The sequence below is a fragment of the Lolium perenne genome, chromosome 1 (genome assembly GCF_019359855.2).
Source record: "Lolium perenne isolate Kyuss_39 chromosome 1, Kyuss_2.0, whole genome shotgun sequence".
Classification (NCBI taxonomy): Eukaryota; Viridiplantae; Streptophyta; class Magnoliopsida; order Poales; family Poaceae; genus Lolium; species Lolium perenne.
The window spans coordinates 78,670,887-78,690,089 of record NC_067244.2 but is presented as its reverse complement, the minus strand read 5'-3'; the positions used below and the strand labels follow the sequence as shown (position 1 = coordinate 78,690,089).

Here is a 19,203-nt window from a genome sequence, read left to right as displayed (position 1 = left end):
TATCTCATGAAAAGCAACATATAGTTGGTTTTAATCGATATCGTGTAAATATTGGCTTATTCATTTGGCAGCTCAAGTTTTTTGTTATTTGAAACCAGCTGACTTGGTCTTAAATGTGATATCTAAACACAGATTAAGGACAATGGAGCAGGAGGATTAGCATTTCACTTGATGGCTGAACCTAAAATGATAGGCATGTCGACCACGACTAGTGCACGCAAGAGAATGACCTGCAGCGAGCCAGTATGTGCTTAGTACATGCATCTTATCTTATCTTGTGCTTATTTCTGCTACATGCTGTTATCTGATCTCTACATTGCGTAATACATGTTTGAATAGTTAATTGTTGTAACTATGTTTGCAATATTACCAGAATGCAGTTTTAATGAAGCAGTCATCATTAGAAGATAGTCGCCAAAGCGACCCTGTGCAACATTATGATGTAAGTCTGTGCTTAGTACAAGTTCCATACATTGTCTTATTTATGCAACTTGTTATTATCTTATATCTACATTGCATAATAAATGTTTGAATAGTTCACTGTTGTAACTATGTTGCAATATTACTAGAATGCAGGTGTAATGAAGAAGTCCTTAGTAGAAGATAGAGCGCAAAAAAGGTTCCGGGGTGAGCCTATGCAACGATATAATGTAAGTCTGTGCTTAGTACTTGTGACTATCTCATATCGACAATGCTTAATACATGTTTGCATAGTTCATCGTTTAACTCTTTTTGCATTATTATCAGAATGCAGTTGTGATGAAGCAATCTTCATCAGAAGAGAGGCCCACAAAAAGTTCTGATCTTTCTTCTGATGCATCCTCTCATAGCCGTCAACCTAGACCATTCCTTTCATCAAACAAGAATATCTCAAGGTCATACTTTATAAAAGACATGGTATTGCTGCTTTAAGATCTGTAGCTGATATGTTGACCAAGAGTACACAAGATTCAATCAAGGCGATTGCCAAATGTCAACGTGTTATTGATGATGCTAATAGAAGTCCTCAATGATTCTATGTGATTTTTTTATTTGGGCACATTAATTGCCTTGTAATTTTCCTAGTTATTTTATTTGTGTATGTAATTGTGTGTATCATTGATACCAGATTTTAGGCTCATGAAATTTAATGCAAGTTGACTAGTCAAACAACCAGGGCCCTACAACTGATTGGGCCGGCCCACTTACAGTAGTGTGGGACCCACTTTCATTTTGGGTCGGCCCACCTACTTATTGGGCCGGCCCGTTAACAGGGAAGTGGGCCCCACCAGCTTATTGGGCCGGCCCACTATCTTGTTGGACCAGCCCACTTGCTATATTGTGGACCCCACATACTAAATGGGCCGGCCCTTCAACAGGAAAGTGGGACCCACCTGTGTTTTTGGCCGGGCCCACTATCTTGCTGGGCCGGCCCACTTGCTATATGGTGGACCCCACATACTAAATGGACCGGCCCTTTAACAGGAAAGTGGGACCCACCTGTGTTTTTGGCCCGGCCCACTATATTGTTTGGCCTGCCCATTTGATATATGGTTGAAACCACATACTAAATGGGCCGGCCCTTTAACTGGAAATTGGGACCCACCTGTGTTTTTGGCCCGGCCCACTATCTTGCTGGGCCGGCCCACTTGCTATATGGTGGACCCCACCTACTAAATGGGCCGGCCCTTTAACAGGAAAGTGGGACCCACCTGTGTTTTTGGCCTGGCCCACTTTCTTGTTGGGCCAGCCCATTTGATCTATTGTGGACCCCACGTACTAAATAGGCCGGCCCGATAGCAGGAAAGTGGGACCCATATGCTAATTGGGCCGGCCCAATAACTTCTTGGGCCGGCCCAGTTGTTTTAAGGTGGACCCCACTAGGTAAATGGGCTGGCCCGATAACAGGAAAGTGGGTCCCACGTGTCTTGTGGGCCGGCCCTTTTGCCTGTTGACCGGTCAAACGAGTGCATTCGGCCCGGCCCACATGCTTAGTGGGCCGGCCCATTAAAGTTTTGACCAATCAACCTTACAGGTTAGGCCCGGTCCACGTAACTAATGGACCAGCCCAGCTATATAGTTGACCGGTCAAACTAAGTCAGCTGGCCCGGCCCGCAAACTTAATGGGCCGGCCCGCTTAAGACGTGGCAGGCCACGTGTGGGCCTACCATCTACCACGGGGTTTCAGCCGCTTAACGCCGTTAACTGCCAGTTAACGGCGTCTGCCACGTGGCAGTTTGCATGACGTCAGCAGTCAACGGGCTCCCGGAAACACTTACGCAACGGTCCGATTTTTCGTGGCGGAAGGGCGCCCAAGCGCGACGGACCGAAAAAATCGTCGTAAGACTTTGCCTGACGCAGTTTCCACAACAGAACCCATATCGTCGGGTTAGGCCCATAGGCGACGAAAAATACCCCTTAGCGGACGATTTTGAGACGTTGTCTATCAGAACTTTTCTTGTAGTGATGTTTAAGTAGAATATTAGGGAGATTCCACACTATCTATAGTTATTATAAATATGTAAACTATTTATATAGGTATGTACAAAGCTTAAAAGAAAAAACGTTGTTTACTATTGATCTAGTGTCTAACAATAGCAGCATTTGAAAAGTTATAACAGATCATGGTTGTTTATCTCCGAAATATGTAAGAAACATCCCCATCCTATAAAATTATGTTGGTGCACGCATATGATTTGGCGCCGAAAAAACTTGCTCCCATTTGGCTCTCCTAGGGCGGCACCTGAAGCCCCCAACCCTAGCCCGCCGCCGACCCTCTCCGCCTACCTTCCTCACCTCGCCGCCACCAGAGACCCCCCCCCCCCCGGAAAGCCCGTCGGCTTCGTCGGGATGGTGGCAACGAGGACTTCGGCGGGTAGAGGGCTTCGAAAAACGAGGCGACAACCTCGGATGGAGAGGCGACACCGGATCGATGGCGAGCGATGCTTGTGGGTGCAAGACGTCTCTCGTGGCCACGCAGACAAGCAGAGTCAACATGTGTTGGCCATGGCCCTGGGTCCTTGTGAACGCCGACGCTGGATCTGAAGCTCCAAACTCTCTGCCTCTCAGATGTGTTCCCTCCCATTATGATGAGGACATCCCTACTACACTACTACCTCCGTCATTGCAAGATGACGATGATGTTGCTGTGAAGCTCAAGTCCAATGAAGTCAGGATTGGACAAATGACACGAGCTCGTGCGAAGCTACTCAAACAACAGGTGAACTTGTTCCTAAGTGATACTTTTATCGATGAGAACTTTATACTGCCTAAGTCCTATTACTTATGTATGATCAGGTATGAAGAGGGAGCAAGCATCGCACGAGGAGGAGAGGAGTAGCTGGACAAGAAGCTGGACGTGAAGCACATGGAGCTGGCCATGAAGCTAGACATGAAGACATCCCATGTAAGCGCAAGGGAGGAGAGGGATGCATGCGCGAGGGGAGAAGAAGAAGTCCAGGCAGGCGCCAGGCCCGGTCAGACCAGCCGGCGTGCCCGGTCCCAGGCCCGGTCCAACCGGGCGCCCGAACGGCCCAGCCCGGCGCCGACCGGATCCCCAGCTTGTGCCAATCGGGCACTACCCAGTATGCCCGGACTCCTAGGCCGGTCACCACCCGGTGCCAGGTCCGGTTTCGACCGGCCTGCCCCGGTCCCAGGCCCGGTCGACCGGCCGTATGACCGGCCGAATCCGAGTCTGTCTCGAGGAGATCCGATCTGGGTCGGTTTTCTATGTGTATTTTCAACTCTTGGTCGTCCTGAACCCCTATATAAGTGCCCAGGACGCCCGCAAATTAGGTTTAGACCACGTTTAAGATAAACCCTAGTTCATAGTTGATTGCTTTGCAACTCTATTGAATCCCTACACCATATTGCATTGGTTTGGTGTAGATCCTGAAAAAGTCTTGTGTGATCTGATGTTCCATTGGGAATTAGACGGTTGCAACTTACCGCTTCGTGGTCGGCGGCTACATGCGCAAGTGTGTGGAGTTGCGAATATCTTGCAGGTTTGAGAGCTGTTGCATTGGCGACAGGGATCAATCGAGAGATCTCGTTGCGTCATACAAGTTATCTTCCACTTCATCATCAAGTTATCTCCGCTGTGTTCTTCCCGTGATCATCCTCACCACCGTGCTTACTGAGAAGATCGGACAACCCCTTATCATCTTGGTATCAGATTTCAGTGTTTCCTCGGTAAGCCATCCACAATCCACCCCATAGTTGAGTTGTGAGTGTTTTCCTATCCAGAAAAAGCCATAAAAAGTTAGGGTTAGGGTTTGCCATAGCCTTAGATTGCACTAATTTTGAGTTTTAGTTGCTTTTCGTAGTTGTTTTTGCGTATCTTTTTCTTCCATCTAGTATTGTTAGGGTTTGTGTTTCCGCTATCATCTAGTTTTCAGTTTTGTTTCTCCGATTCCACATAGCGTACAGTGTGCTTGTTCCAACCATAGACACAGCCTTTTGATATAAGTGACTAGGAACTTCCCCAGAAGAGACTAGGTTTACCGCTCCACAGGCTGCTCGTTAGGGTTTTCTGTTGGCCGTGTTATCAAGGAGTTGAGTCATAAAAAAATATAGAAAAGAAGCAAAAAGAGCTACATAGCTGCGTGTGTTACAAAAAGAAAATCCAAAAATAAAAAGTGAAGTGCTAGTAAGATTTAAGTGAAGGCCTAGTTTACTTTTCTGCACCTATAGTTGAGCAATCTTGTGCCTGTTTCGTTGAGCTTTGCTAGTGTCTCTCGAGTGCATTGCAACCTTTCATCCATATAATTGCATTGCCACATTTATCACCTTGTGTGAGTATCATTGGTTGTCTACGGTCAGCGCTAGAGCTTGCTATTGGTGCAAATAGGTAGCCTGTCTACAGCCCCACATATATCCTGCTTTGCCGTGTGATTTGTTCTTATACCCTTGATGTTCGCTTCGCTACATCCGTGCACTAGTGTCACTACAAGTGGTAATCAATACTAATTCACTTTGGAGCGGTAAGATTTCCTTTTCTTATCAGTTTTGAGTGAGTTGTGAGAGTACCACCATATCTATTTGTTTTCGTGTACTAACCTACTAACCATGTCTTCTAGTGATGAGAAAATTGTTAACCAGAAAAACAAGAATTCTGCTGATGTGATGACATGGAGGGAGTATGAAGCTCTTCGTAATGAGATGCGACGTGAATTCCGCACTCAGGATGATGAACTTAAGGGGACTGTTCAGGAGATTTCCCAGAAGCTGGATGCTACTAGTGAGACCGTCACTACAATGAAAGATCAAATGACGGATATCCAGCGCAGTCTTCAAGTTTTGCAACTAGCTGTTGACAATCTTACACAACAATAACAACAAGAGGAAGAAGACCCTGATCTTCAGGATGAAGCACCAGGAATTGGTCGTGGTGCTGGACGTGGTAACTGTGGTCATGGCTTTGTTGAACCCGGACGTCATGGTCGTGGGTTTGATGAAGAAGATGGATTGGGTAAGTCAAAGTTCTCGATATCCAAATTTGAAGGAGGTGCTGATGTTGAAGAATACCTCACTTGGGAGCTGAAGATTGAGAAGTTATGGCACTTACATAATTATACTAAAGATAGGAAGATCAAGCTTGCTTCTTCCGAATTTGATGGCTATGCATTGCGTTGGTGGGATGGACTTGTTCGTGCTCGAGAAGAAGATGGTGAGCTGCCTATTATCACATGGCGTGCTATGAAGGCGGCAATGCAAGTTCGTTTCGTGCCCACTAATTGTTTGCAAACTATATATGATAAGTTGACCCTATTGAGACAAGGTGTGAAGACTGTTGATGAATATTTCATGGAGATGGAGATGCTTATGCAGCGTGGCCGTGTCCGTGAATCAATTCAGATGACAATGTAGCGTTTCCTACATGGTTTGGAGTATGATATCAAAGGCATTGTTCGTCATCACAGTTACACTACTATGAATGAGTTGCTACATCATGCAAGAGAAGTTGAAGCACAGTTGTCTGAAGAAGCACAAATTAAAGGTCGTGCTACGGGAGCTAGGCGCTACACGCCTAGGGCGCCCCCATCTACGGCGCCGACGCCCTCTTCGCGCTCCGCACCTTATTCTACTACGTCTAGGAAGCCGGTCTCCAATGTGTCTCACACAAAGAAGCCCAAACCTGCTGCGAGTACGAGTGGTTCTAGCATCTCTACTGCACGCAACCGCGATATGAATTGCCATACATGTGGTGGCAAGGGTCACTTCAAGAGAGATTGTCCTAACCATAAAGTTATGATTATCAATGAGGACAATGAGTATGAGACTGGAGATGATGTTGATCCATATGCTCCAGAAGATGATGACTATGACAGTGATGGTGTAGATGCTTATCCGTCTGAAGCTCGCACTATTGTTGTGTCTCAGCGTGCTCTTAATGTGTTGCCTAGTGCATCTACTCAGCGCTGCAATTTGTTCCAAACAAAGTCTTTAGTTGGTCCTGACAAAACTTGCAAGGTCATTATTGATTGCGGGAGTTGTCGCAATTTAGCAAGCAATGAGTTGTGTACCAAGCGGAAGTTGAAGTATCCACCGCACCCGCATCCATACTATATTCAGTGGTTGAGCGATAATGGTGAGATGAAGGTAAACCACATGGTGCGTGTTGAGTTTGAGATTGGACCGTATAGGGATTCCATTGATTTTGATGTGGTTCATATGATGGTGTGTCACATACTATTGGGAAGGCCTTGGCTCTATGACCGTTCTGTGCAACACAATGGCCGCGCCAATACATATCACTTGGAGTTCAAGGGCAAGAAAATCAACTTGCAGCCTATGTCACCACAGCAAATTGTCAATGAATCTCGTCAGAAAATTGAAGTAAACTTAGAGGATGCACCTCTAGATAGGCGATAGAATTGTAATACCGTGAGTGATATAACGAAAAGTGAGAGAGTGAATTCCTTAGTCTTATTAGCCACCAAAGAGGACATGAGAGAATTTAGTGAGGATCCTACAGCCATGCCTCTTGTGCTCATGTACAAGGGTGAGGTTTTGGTTTCTAATGACATGACCCCTATTTCTCTTGGTGTTTCTAGTGTTTTGCAGGAATTCAGTGACGTATTTTCGGAGGAGGTGCCCGCAGGACTACCACCATTGTGTGGTATTGAGCATCAAATAGACTTGATTCCCGGTGCCTCGCTGCCCAATAGGGCACCATATAAGATGAACCCCGAAGAGACGAAGGAGATACAGAGGCAAGTACAAGCGCTACTCGACAAAGGTTATATCCGCATAAGTCTTAGTCCTTGTGTTGTTCCTGTTATTCTAGTTCCTAAGAAAGATGGTACATGTCGCATGTGTGTAGACTATAGAGCAATACACAGCATTACTATTCGGTATCGTCATCCTATTCCCCGTTTAGAGGATATGCTAGATGAATTGAGTGGTGCTGCTATTTTCTCTAAAATTGATTTGCGTAGTGGTTATCATCAAATTAGGATGAAAGAGGGGGATGAATGGAAAACCACCTTTAAAACAAAATTTGATTATATGAGTGGTTAGTAATGCCTTTTGGTTTAACTAATGCACCTAGCACTTTCATGAGACTAATGAACCATGTTTTGCGTGATTTTATTGGCAAGTTTGTGGTTGTGTAATTTGATGACATATTAATCTACAGCCGCAATGAATCTGATCATACTATACATATTAGACATGTTTTGCAAGTGTTGTGTGATAATAAACTCTATGGTAGTCTTCAGAAGTGCACATTTTGCAAAGATAAAGTCATAGTTCTGGGTTATGTTGTCTCTAAGCATGGAGTAGAAGTAGATGTGTCTAAAATTGAAGCTATTCAAAATTGTCCTACTCCCATGAATGTGAGTCAAGTAAGAAGTTTTCATGGTCTTGCTGGGTTTTATAGAAGATTTGTGCCCAATTTTAGTACTATTGATGCACCTTTGAATGAATTGACTAAAAAGGGTGTTGTCTTTGAGTGGGGCGCAGCCTAAGATCATGCTTTTGATGAACTGAAAAGACTGTTTACTTCTGCACCGTTGCTTGCACTTCCTGATTTCAATAAGCAATTTGAGATTGAATATGATGCTAGTGGTATTGGAATTGGTGGTGTGTTGATGCAAGAGGGTCGCCCAATTGCATATTTTCTGAGAAAATTTCTGGTGCTAAGTTGAACTATCATATATATGATAAAGAATTGTATGCTTTAATTAGAGTTCTTGAGGTTTGGCAACATTATTTGTGGCCAAAAGAATTTATCATACATTCTGATCATGAAGCTTTAAAATATCTGAAAGCTCAATCTAACTTGCATAGGCGTCTTGCTAAGTGGGTTGAGTTCATTGAGTCTTTTCCATACATTATTAAGCATAAGAAGGGAAAAGATAATATTGTTGCTGATGCTCTATCTAGGAAGAACGAAAATAATTTGTTGTCCATGGTGGTAGATACACACGGCGGGGTTTAGGTACACACACACTATCTTACCGACCCGTGGCCTAGCTACCACAGCCTCATGTCAGCAATCCCCGTACAACGTCGCAGATGTAGCTGTATCATAGGCACATAGAGCTACCTTTTATCAATTTGCAGCCCGAACGGCCCAGATGGCCACAACGTACACCCGGGCCGATTTCAGGTTCAATAGGCAAGCCGTTGCCTGATTCGGCCCTTTGTTTTTCATCGCGTCGTCCAGAAGCATTTATATTCGAGGGCAGCACCTTCATTGTCAAACCACACACAGAAGCCACAACGCGTCCACCCATAGTTGATGTGCATCGGGAGCCATGGAGCCAGCCGGTTCGGGCGTCAGCCGCAGCAGCGCTGCAAGCCGAAGGGAGGCATCGAGTGGCGGATCGTCAGGAGCGCGCGATCCGGTGAGGGCAAGGCCCCGTGCGACGAGCTGTGCGACGAGCTGGACGACGCCCAGCCGGTGTTGATGTGTGCATGCTCAAGGCCAGCACTGTCGCTGAGGGCAAACACCATCGCAAACCCCCACCGTTTCTTCCTCAAGTGTGGGAATCCAGTCCGCCCACCCGTCAGGTGCGAGTGCTACAGAGGGATTCAGGTAGGAGCCACCACCTCCTCGTCGGTCTTTTGCTCAGTTCATCCCTCTTTTCATCGCGCTCACATCTACATTCGTTGGTCGATCTGAACAGGGATGCTTTCTGTGGATATGGGAAGATCTGCTCAAGAGTTACACCGATGCGAAAGTCGCTTACGCAACGAGGCGTCTCGAGGCAGAGAATGCTGCGTTAGCCGCAAGTGGTGCGGCGGTGCAGGCGCGCTGCGAGGAGGAGGTGGAGGAGCTGCAGGCGCGCCAGGACGAAGAGGTTGTGGAGCTGCAGACGCGTCACGAGAAAGAGATCGACGGGATCGCATGCTTAGTGCTTTTCTACATGCTCAGGATGTAAAAGGTGAGCTTTGTTCTCGCGAAATGCCCTCATGTTCTTCCTTCTCGCAGTAGTAGAAACGGAAGGCAGTACCTGATGTATCTTTTTTATTACGTACCAGCTAATCAATCAATAAATGTAGCTTTTTGACCGTTTTATTCACTTCGTTGTTTTTTGGTGACTGCTGTGGTTTCTATGCCACGCTCATTGTCTATCTTTTCTCCCCACCCGCGTTCATGGAAATCCTTTTTTACTAGTTTTCCTAGAACGACACCACAATCATGATTTTCATTTTATCTTGCCAACGGCCAGTTAACCACGATCGGACACGACATGTCCTTTTTTCTGCCCAGTTGTTCATAGGGGGAGAATCTATATGTATAGGAGTCTATACACCTTTGCTTATGGCCCAGCATCTCCTCTGGCACACACAAAGAATCCAACAATGACAGGCCACCTATCCAAGCCTGTCACTTTGGGCGTGAGAAGACGCTACTAATGCTAGCTTACCACTTTTATTGGTCAAAGATGAGGCGAGATGTGGACAGATATGTGAAGAGATCCATTACTTTCAATAAGTTCAAGTCCAAACTAAAGCCTCACGGTTTGTATACTCCTTTACCGGCACCTACTACACCATGGGAAGACATTAGTATGGATTGTGTGTTGGGTTTGCCGCGTACTAAGAGAGACCATGATTCTATATTTGTGGTAGTGGATAGATTCTCTAAGATGTCACACTTTATTGCCTGCCACAAGAGCGACGATGCGTCGCATATTGCTAATCTGTTTTTCAGGGAGATTGTACGTTTACATGGAGTCCCAAAAACTATTGTTCCTGATCGTGATGTGAAGTTCATGAGCTACTTCTGGAAGACGCTTTGGAGAAAGCTGGGGACAAAGCTACTTTTCAGCACTACTTGCCATCCCCAAACTGATGATCAAACTGAAGTGGTGAATATAACATTGTCACAACTGTTGAGATCCATGATCAAGAAGAACCTAAAAGGAGTGGGAAGATTGTTTGCCGCATGTGGAGTTTGCTTAGAACAGGGCGGTACATTCTACCACAGAGTTGTGTCCCTTTGAGGTGGTGTATGGTTTCAAACCCATTACTCCACTTGACTTGTTGCCTTTGCCCATACATGAGAGGGTCAATATGGACGCATCAAAGAGGGCAGATTTTGTGCAAAAGATTCATGTGAAGACTAAAGAGTTGATAAAGAAGAAAGGCAAGAGCAATGCTGCAAGGATGAATAAGAAGCGCAAGGAGATGTTGTTCAAGCCTGGTGATATGGTCTGGGTACACTTTCACAAGGATAGGTTCCCGGAGCTACGGAAGTCCAAGTTGCTTCCTTGTGGTGCTGGTCCTTACAAAGTGCTTGCCAAGATCAACGATAATGCATACTCTATAGATCTTCCAATTGATGAGTTTGGTGTCAGTAATTCTTTCGATGTGGCTGATTTGACACCATATGATGGAGAAGACCTTGGAGCGTCGAGGTCGACGCCTTTTGAAGGGGGGGGAGATGATGAGGACATACCTACTACACTACTACCTCTGTCATTGCAAGATGACGATGATGTTGCTGTGAAGCTCAAGTCCAATGAAGTCAGGATTGGACCATTGACACGAGCTCGTGCGAAGCTACTCAAACAACAGGTGAACTTGTTCCTAAGTGATACTTTGATCGATGAGACTTTATACTGCCTAAATCCTATTACTTATGTATAATAAGGTATGAAGAGGGAGCAAGCATCGCACGAGGAGGAGAGGAGCAGCTGGACAAGAAGCTGGACGTGAAGCTGGACATGGAGCTGGCCATGAAGCTGGACATGAAGACATCCCATGGAAGCGCGAGGGAGGAGAGGGAGGTATGCACGAGGGGAGAAGAAGAAGTCCAGGCCGATGCCAGGCCCGGTCAGACCGGCCGCCACGCCGGCGCGCCCGGTCCCAGGCCCGGTCCAACAGGGCGCCCGACCGGCCCAGTCCGGCGCCGACCGGATCCCCAGCTTGTGCCAACCGGGCACTATCCAGTATGCCCGGACGCCTAGGCCGGTCACCACCCGGTGCCAGGTCCGGTTTCGACCGGCCTACCCCAGTCCCAGGCCCGGTCGACCGGCCGACTCCGAGTCTGTCTCGAGCAGATCCGATCTGGGTCGGTTTTCTATGTGTATTTTCAACTCTTGGTCATCCTGAACCCCTATATAAGTGCCCAGGACGCCCCCAAATTAGGTTTAGACCACGTTTAAGATAAACCCTAGTTCATAGTTGATTGCTTTGCAACTCTATTGAATCCCTACACCATATTGCATTGGTTTGGTGTAGATCCTGAAAAAGTCTTGTGTGATCTGATGTTCCATTGGGAATTAGATGGTTGCAACTTACCGCTTCGTGGTCGGTGGCTACGTGCGCAAGTGTGTGGAGTTGCGGATATCTTGCAGGGTTGAGAGTTGTTGCATTGGCGATAGGGACCAATCGAGAGATCTCGTTGCGTCATACAATTTATCTTCCACTTCATCATCAAGGTATCTCTGTTGTGTTCTTGCCGTGATCATCCTTACCACCGTGCTTAATGAGAAGATCGGGCAACCCCTTATCATCTTGGTATCAGATTTCATTGTTTCCTCGGTAAGCCATCCACAATCCACCCCATAGTTGAGTTGTGAGTGTTTTCCTATCCAGAAAAAGCCATAAAAAGTTAGGGTTTGCCATAGCCTTAGATTGCACTATTTTCGAGTTTTAGTTGCTTTTCGTAGTTGTTTTTGCGTATCATCATCACCACCGTGCTTACTGAGAAGATCGGGCAACCCCTTATCACATTAGATCAGTGGCCAATGCTTCCGGTTCTCAGTCTAACCGTGGTGTTGGCGGTGGGGAGCGGCGACCGGCAGAACTCCTTAGCTTGCTTGCCTGTTTAGATGAGTGCGACGCTGAGGAGCGCCAACTACCTCTGTAGTGGCGACGTCTTGGTGAGCTTCTCCCTCCCCCTACCCCCTCGATGGTGGTGTGAGCAGCGACTTCTTCAAAGATGATGGTGGAAGACCTAGGCTTTCTTGGGTGTTCTCCATGCTCTTTGTGTCTTTGTTGGCCGACCCTTGTTGTCGGAGTGTCCGGGTGGTTGGGGAAGTGCTCCCTGTAGCTGACAACCGCAATGTATGTTGCACGGTCGGGGAGGGCTAGATTTCATCTTTGGCCTCCAGACAACCCTGCATTTGTGCTTTTGCTGGCATTTCCTTCCTTGCTTTCTTCTTTGGCTTCCTCAGCAGTTTCATCTCTGGTTTGATCGATCTCTAGACAATGGTGCAACTCTCCTCAAGATGTGCGCATAGTAGTGAGTTGGGAGTGATCGGAGCTGTCTTACTCGGGTCACAGCATTAGTTTTTATCCAAGTTCAGAGTGAGGGCTTCTATCAGCCGTCAGTACGGCATCCTTTGAGCTAAGACGAGGAGGCAGGGTGCCTTCTTCGGCGATGGACATGATGAGGATGTAGTTCTTGGTTCCCAGGTGCAACCCAATGCATGTCAGTTCTGCCGATTCCTTCTTCAGTTAGGCGTCTTCATGTGAGCTTGCTAATCGTGGATGAGGTATTCTTTTTCAAGTTCTTCTTCTTGTTGTATTTGTTGTTTTGCTTGTAATCGCATTGGTTTGTAAGATTATTCTTAATCGCGTTGGAGTTTTATTAATTTAAACCGAGCACTATAGGATCAATACCCCCGCTATCCCCGTGGGGGGAATTTGCCCCCCCTCCCCGGCTCTTACAGGGTATATACCCGCGGGTACCCGTCCCCACGGGGAAAACTGCCATCTTGACTTCCCGCGCGGCCACGGTACTTCAAACTCTAAATAAAGCTATTTCGCATCTTCCTTCCAGGCCTCAAGACAGGGGAGATGATGATGGCGGCTTCGTGACCATGGTGGCGCATGTTCATGGACGACGAGTTTTCTAGTGTCGAGGCTTCAACCTCATGGGGCTCTTGTGCAACGGATCATACGGGGGTTGTGGATAGGGTTTTTTTGGGAGAAGTCCCTGTCGGTTTGCCCGACTCCGACACAGTGCCTCCCTCGAGTGGCACTATTCCTTCGTGGAGGTACCGTGGCTAACATTTGTCCACTTCCCTCAGTGTGCCGGGGGAAACCCTAGGACCATCTGGTCTAGGAAGTAGTGTTGTCGCTTCCTTCTTGAAGGTGTTGTTTGGTACTTGAAAATCTGGTGTTGGGAGCGCGGTGGTACTTCTTCAGAGGCCTCAACGGTCGTGAGTCTCTTTGGTTTAGTTGATCCGCCTCTGTCTCCATTTTGTTTTTCTTTTTCTTTTTTCGGGTGTGTGTTTGCTGCTGCCCAAGAATTTTCTTTCTTTTTGAGACTTTTGTAGTTGCTATATTAATATAGCGGGGCGAAAACCTATTTGGTGAAGTAGAATGTGGATATAACCTAGTGACTCCAACACCACAAAGGTGAGCGCACAAACCGGCAAGCATGGCTAAGCGGTCATGACATCTCCAGCGGCGCGACGCATTTTATTGTCCGCACGCGTCCATTTGCGTCGCGTCGCGGACGCTAAAATGACCTTTTTGTCCGCGCGTCCGTTTGCGTCTGAGGGTGGCTCCAGCGGGGCAACGCATTTTTTTACTTGTTTTTTTTCTCTTCTCCATTTAAACATAGTTCCAAACATTACATATTGGAACATTATTTTACACAAACTAATACATAGTTTGGAACATGGTTTACACAAACTAATACATAGTTTGAACCATGCTTGACACAAATAAAAAGTTTAAAAAAAAAGAAACCAGTTGTGTTGATTTCCGTTTGTTCGCTGCAAAGAAAGAACATTCGAGGGCACACCCAGTCACCCAAACTGGAAAATCCAGCTTGGGACGGTGCCCCTGTTGGTTCTTCCGAGGAAGAACAACCAGAAACCTTCACTAGTGGCTTCGTCTGGCCCGTAGCCATATTCGTTGCAAAGAAAGAACAATCTAAGTTCTAACTACTGGTGTCCGAGCCGGATTCGCCGGTATGGTAGTGCCTGCGGAAGGTTGTGTCGTCGAACACCTTGACGATCATCTCACCGTCCCCCTCGTAGAGGAAGGTGAGCTGGCAGCCGGGCTCGATCGCGAGGTCGCGGGCGAACTTGTCCCACCCCGCGTGCAGATACATCTTGACCTAACCGTCGAACAAGACCTCCACTGTCCACCGGCAAAAGTTGCAGCTGGACTCCCGTAGCTGCAAGTGCGCCGGCTCGACGCCATCGACGAACTCGGCGAACTTGTCCGGGAGCCTCTTGATGCCGAGTGGGCAGTCGTCGATGCGGAGGAGGAACTCGAAGCAGCGGTCGTCCTGCGAAGACGAGGAGGGCGCATGCGACGGCGAGCGTGGGGCCGTAGCTGCTCCACCACGGCGGCCCCTGCCCCGGCCCCGGGGGCGCCCAGGGCCGCGGGCTCGACCGCCTCGCCGGCCACCAGGACCCGCCATGGACTTCCTCGCGGGCCTGGCTGCGTCGCAGGAAGAGCTAGGCGGCGCTACGGTGGAGCTTGTGGCGGCTAGGGTTTGTTTGGAGGAGTGGATGAGGAAGAAGAACACGTTCCCTCTTTATATAGGTCGGAGGCAGGCGATGGACGTGTGACGCGTGGCGTCGCCATTAACGTGGTTGGCGGAGGTAGGCGGCGGCCGCTCGGCAGCCGATGCATCGCCATTAATGTGGTGCAGACAGCCGAAGCGACGCAGCGGCGCCAGTCACTGGCGCGCTTGAGAAGGCCATCGACGCAGGGTCGCTGCCAGGCGGGCCCGACAAAACGTCCGCCAGACGCGAGCGGACACTCTGCGCGTCCGCGTAACGTCCGCAGAGACGCATCCGAGGGGCATATTTGGGCTAGGTTTGCGTTGCCGCGGACGGCCCGGTCACTTTGCGTCGCCCTGCTGGAGGTGTTAGCAGACGTATTTTTCGGCTCAACGTCCATTTGCGTCGCGCCCGCTGGAGATGCCCTCATCTCCAAGTATTTCGTTAGATGATCACTATTCTTTGCGTTGTACGACTTTTGGTTCATGATTTAATTATAAATGAATAAAGAGGATATTTTGCTCTAAAAAAGAAGACATGCACTCTCTATCTCAAGAGTCTCCGTTCAGATAAAGGTTAACCCGAATTATTGACAGCGCCAAAGGCTAGAATCGACGACGTTCACATGAATGAATCGTTCAAAAAAAAACATGAATGAATGATATTTCTTTCCATATATGTGAAAGTAAATATACGAGCCCGTGTTTACATGCAAAAATGTTTTATCGACCACGTTCACAAGAATGGCGCCGAAATCCTTTTGGTGTGTCCCTCCAAATATTTAAATGATATCAAAACTTGCTATTTTTGTTCTACGCGGCTAGCTTATAAATACCTCTTTCCGGCCTGGCTGACAAACCATCGCCTCCACTGCAATATCCATCGCAATTTGAGAAGCAACAATGGCGTCATAGTGGATATTGCGGGTACACCCTGACGGCGGCGACCGGGCGATCGCGACAGCGAAGTTCATCGCCATAAGCGCTGACACGGTACACTGCAACAACAACATAATCATGCTTTTTTAATTTCTTATTACTGACGCGTACACGGTCTTTCTCTTCTGTTTTCCTGTTGTACGCATTCGGACATTCGGACTCATATGTTGCATGATATTCATAGCTTGATTATGGGGTTTGTGAGTAACTGCTGCGGGTTTTTTTTTTGTCATGGATTATTATATGGATTTATCTGTACAAGTGATAAGAAATTTTCCTGCTCCAATCAATATAATCCGACTTCTTGTAAAGCTCATTTGAAGAACGAACTTTTGAAGAATTTTTAAAGCGGCTGTGTTCCTTAACGTTACAAATGGGCACTTCATTCGTTTTTAGAATAGATCTAACATGTTCGCATACTTCAGTTCGCAGAGTTGAAAGTCAAGTCCTTCATCTATTAATACATTAGCGTTATGTTCACTTTCGCATGGTTCTGTCAGACATGTATCACAAAAATGTCAGTTTGTTCCTGGTAACTTATGAAAACTTGTTTTTAATATACAAAGAGACAATTTGAAGGGTTTGAGATCTTCCCACATAGCAACTTGTTTCAGTTTGTTTGTTTCGGGCCCTTTAGTTTAGTTTCAGAAAAATGGAGAGGGAGGACGCTGATTTCTATAAATTAATTTATTAACTGATAAATTGAGCCTAACTTTTGGGATTTTTTTATTCAAAACCATTAGAGGCCCAATAAACGGTATGGAGGGAGTATTGAGTTTGGTACAATATACATGTACTGCTCCATTCCAGATGCGTACTACCAACTCTTATACAATAATAAAATCAAGTACCTATAATCAAATCAAACTTTATATTGCTCCATTTTGGATGTTCATCATCCTTTATTTAAGTTGATCTACATCACATTATTATTTTTAACTTTCTAGAAATTACATAGTATTTATTTTTACTAACTTGGTTGTACATCTGACTATTTGTACCTTATGACATACAATGTTAACCTGAGTATGGCAAATTTAATATTTTTCTGCAAGTTCTAAGTTCGTGTGATCTGAATCTTATTGTGCTTGTGTACTTCACTTTTATTGCAAATGCGTTTATTATGAATTTTGTCATTTCTGATTAAATATAAATTTGAACTTGATTTATGTAGTTTTTCTAGTTTTATGTATATCTCTGATAGATTTCTACTCTCAAAATGCGGATTTAATGTAAATATGCATATGATATTAATTTTAATCATACAGTGCCATCAACAGAACGTTATATATATCAGCCTCCATGTTCCCTAAATATATTCCTTCGCAATAATTTTGAATTTTCTTTGTTTTGTAGTGCACACATGGCGCATAAAAGAGTCACATTGTCAATCGCCACCATTAAGCGTCTGGAGATTGAAGTTGGCCCCGTAAATAATGTTATCAGGGTCGAAGTGATAACACCTTGCAATGACAAGTACTTCATCGCAATGCATGTCGTTCAATGCCTCATCAAAAATCCATTTTCATTCGCATTTGATGTCAATGGCAACATATATATCCGACTAACAAGAGTGGAGGATGCTGAGATATTATGCAAGAAGAAAGAGGTTTTCGACTCGAAGTTTGTGAGGTTCTACCGTGTGGAGGAAGTACTGCAGTTGCCGGTGGACGACGACGTTGCGATGAAAGAGGCGATCTTTCCACTTCACCGTTACCTTGGGAAATACAAGCAAGATGATGCGGGAGGCCCCATGTCCAAGAGATCAAAGAAAGAGTAGTCCTCGTTCTTGAAGAAAAATAATCAGTCGTTATTATTTCTATCTTTAATATGCGTAGTGCATAAACACCAGATATCCTATGATGTTTTGTTTTCTCTCTCTCTCTCAATTGAACGTTGCAGTGGATATGTTTATCTTCAGCACTGAGTTGTCTGTTTATTTTTCCTTTAAAAGTTTTCTTTTTCAGTTCTCACCCATGTGCGCATATGTGTTAATAAATGGTATAGTTTTGTTTGCGTTTTAAGGGGCATGGAAAGCATGATTATGACAGCATACAAATAGGTAAGCAACATAACTGAAATGCCCTGGCTCAGTCGAATCCTCTATGAAAAACCACATGAATCGTTGAGCATAATATTTTGTATATTGCCAAAGAACGAACGAATTTGTAGATTAGGTGTTACTCGAGTACGGCCAGTGACTGAAATACTCAGATAATCTCTGGAATAGATTGACATGACATGGTGAATCAACAACAATGAAAACACATCAATCAATAAAGCACGTTGATTGTTGCACTAGAGGAAAAACATAGGAAGGCTTACAATCGCATGTGAGAAGCTTACCGAAAGTGTTCGCCTGTAATGTGGCTCAGTAGCTTCCACCATGTTTTCCTGGTTTTTGGTGCTTCCACCATGTTTTCCTGGTTTTGTAAGGCGTATACGCTGAATGGACGAGCTCACAAAATCTCGTTAAAACTTGTGAACTTGGTTGCATTTTAATGGAACCTGGGGGTTCCACCCCTTTTCTCTAAAAAAACATAGGAATCTTCTAAGGTCAATGTGTGCATTCTATAGTTGTGATATAAACAAAGGAAACGTCCAATAGAGCTTAATTACCACTAGTTTCAAGGTTTCGTCCTTACAACAAAACAACCCTTTTAGGATTTTTATCATACAAAATAACTATGAAAATCATTCGGTCCGAAGGAATCATAATTAGAAAGAAAGAGAGAGTGTGTGTGTGAGAGAGAGAGAGAGAGAGGATGCTTTGAGACTTGCAAATAATTATTTCGTGGGGTAGGAGCTCATGTTTAAGTAGAATATTAGGGAGATTCCACACTATCTGTAGTTGTTATAAATATGTAACATATTTATATAGGTATGTACAAAGCTTAAAAGAAGAAAAAACATTGTTGACTATTGATCTAGTGTCTAACTATAGTAGCATTTGGAAAGTTGTAAGAGATCATGGTTGTTTATCTCCGAAATATGTAAGAAACATCCCCATCCTATAAAATTCCGTTGGTGCACGCGTATGATTTGGCGCCAAAAAAACTTGCTCCCATTTAGCTCTCCTAGGGCGGCACGGGAGGCCCCCAACCCTAGCCCGTCACCGACCCTCTCCGCCTACCCTCCCCACCTCGCCGCCACCACAGACACCCCCGGAAAGCCCGTCGGCTTCATCAAGATGGTGGCGGCGAGGACTTCGGTGCGCAGAGGGCTTCAGAAAACAAGGCGACAACCTCGGATGGAGAGGCGACACCGTATCGATGGCGAGCGATGCTCGTGGGTGGAAGACGTCTCTTGTGGCCACGCAGACGTTAGTTCAGAGCTGATCCAATCGAACGAGCTGATGT

The 19,203-nt window shown here is 46.0% G+C and overlaps 1 long non-coding RNA gene across 1 annotated transcript; it reads left to right on the top strand.

Annotated features, from left to right (window-relative positions):
* The first annotated feature begins 242 nt into the window (after positions 1–242).
* On the top strand, positions 243–861 carry LOC139830474 (uncharacterized). The gene is made up of 3 exons (XR_011742479.1): positions 243–442; positions 570–650; positions 748–861. It is a non-coding gene; the product is annotated as an uncharacterized lncRNA (long non-coding RNA).
* The last annotated feature ends 18,342 nt before the right edge of the window (positions 862–19,203 follow it).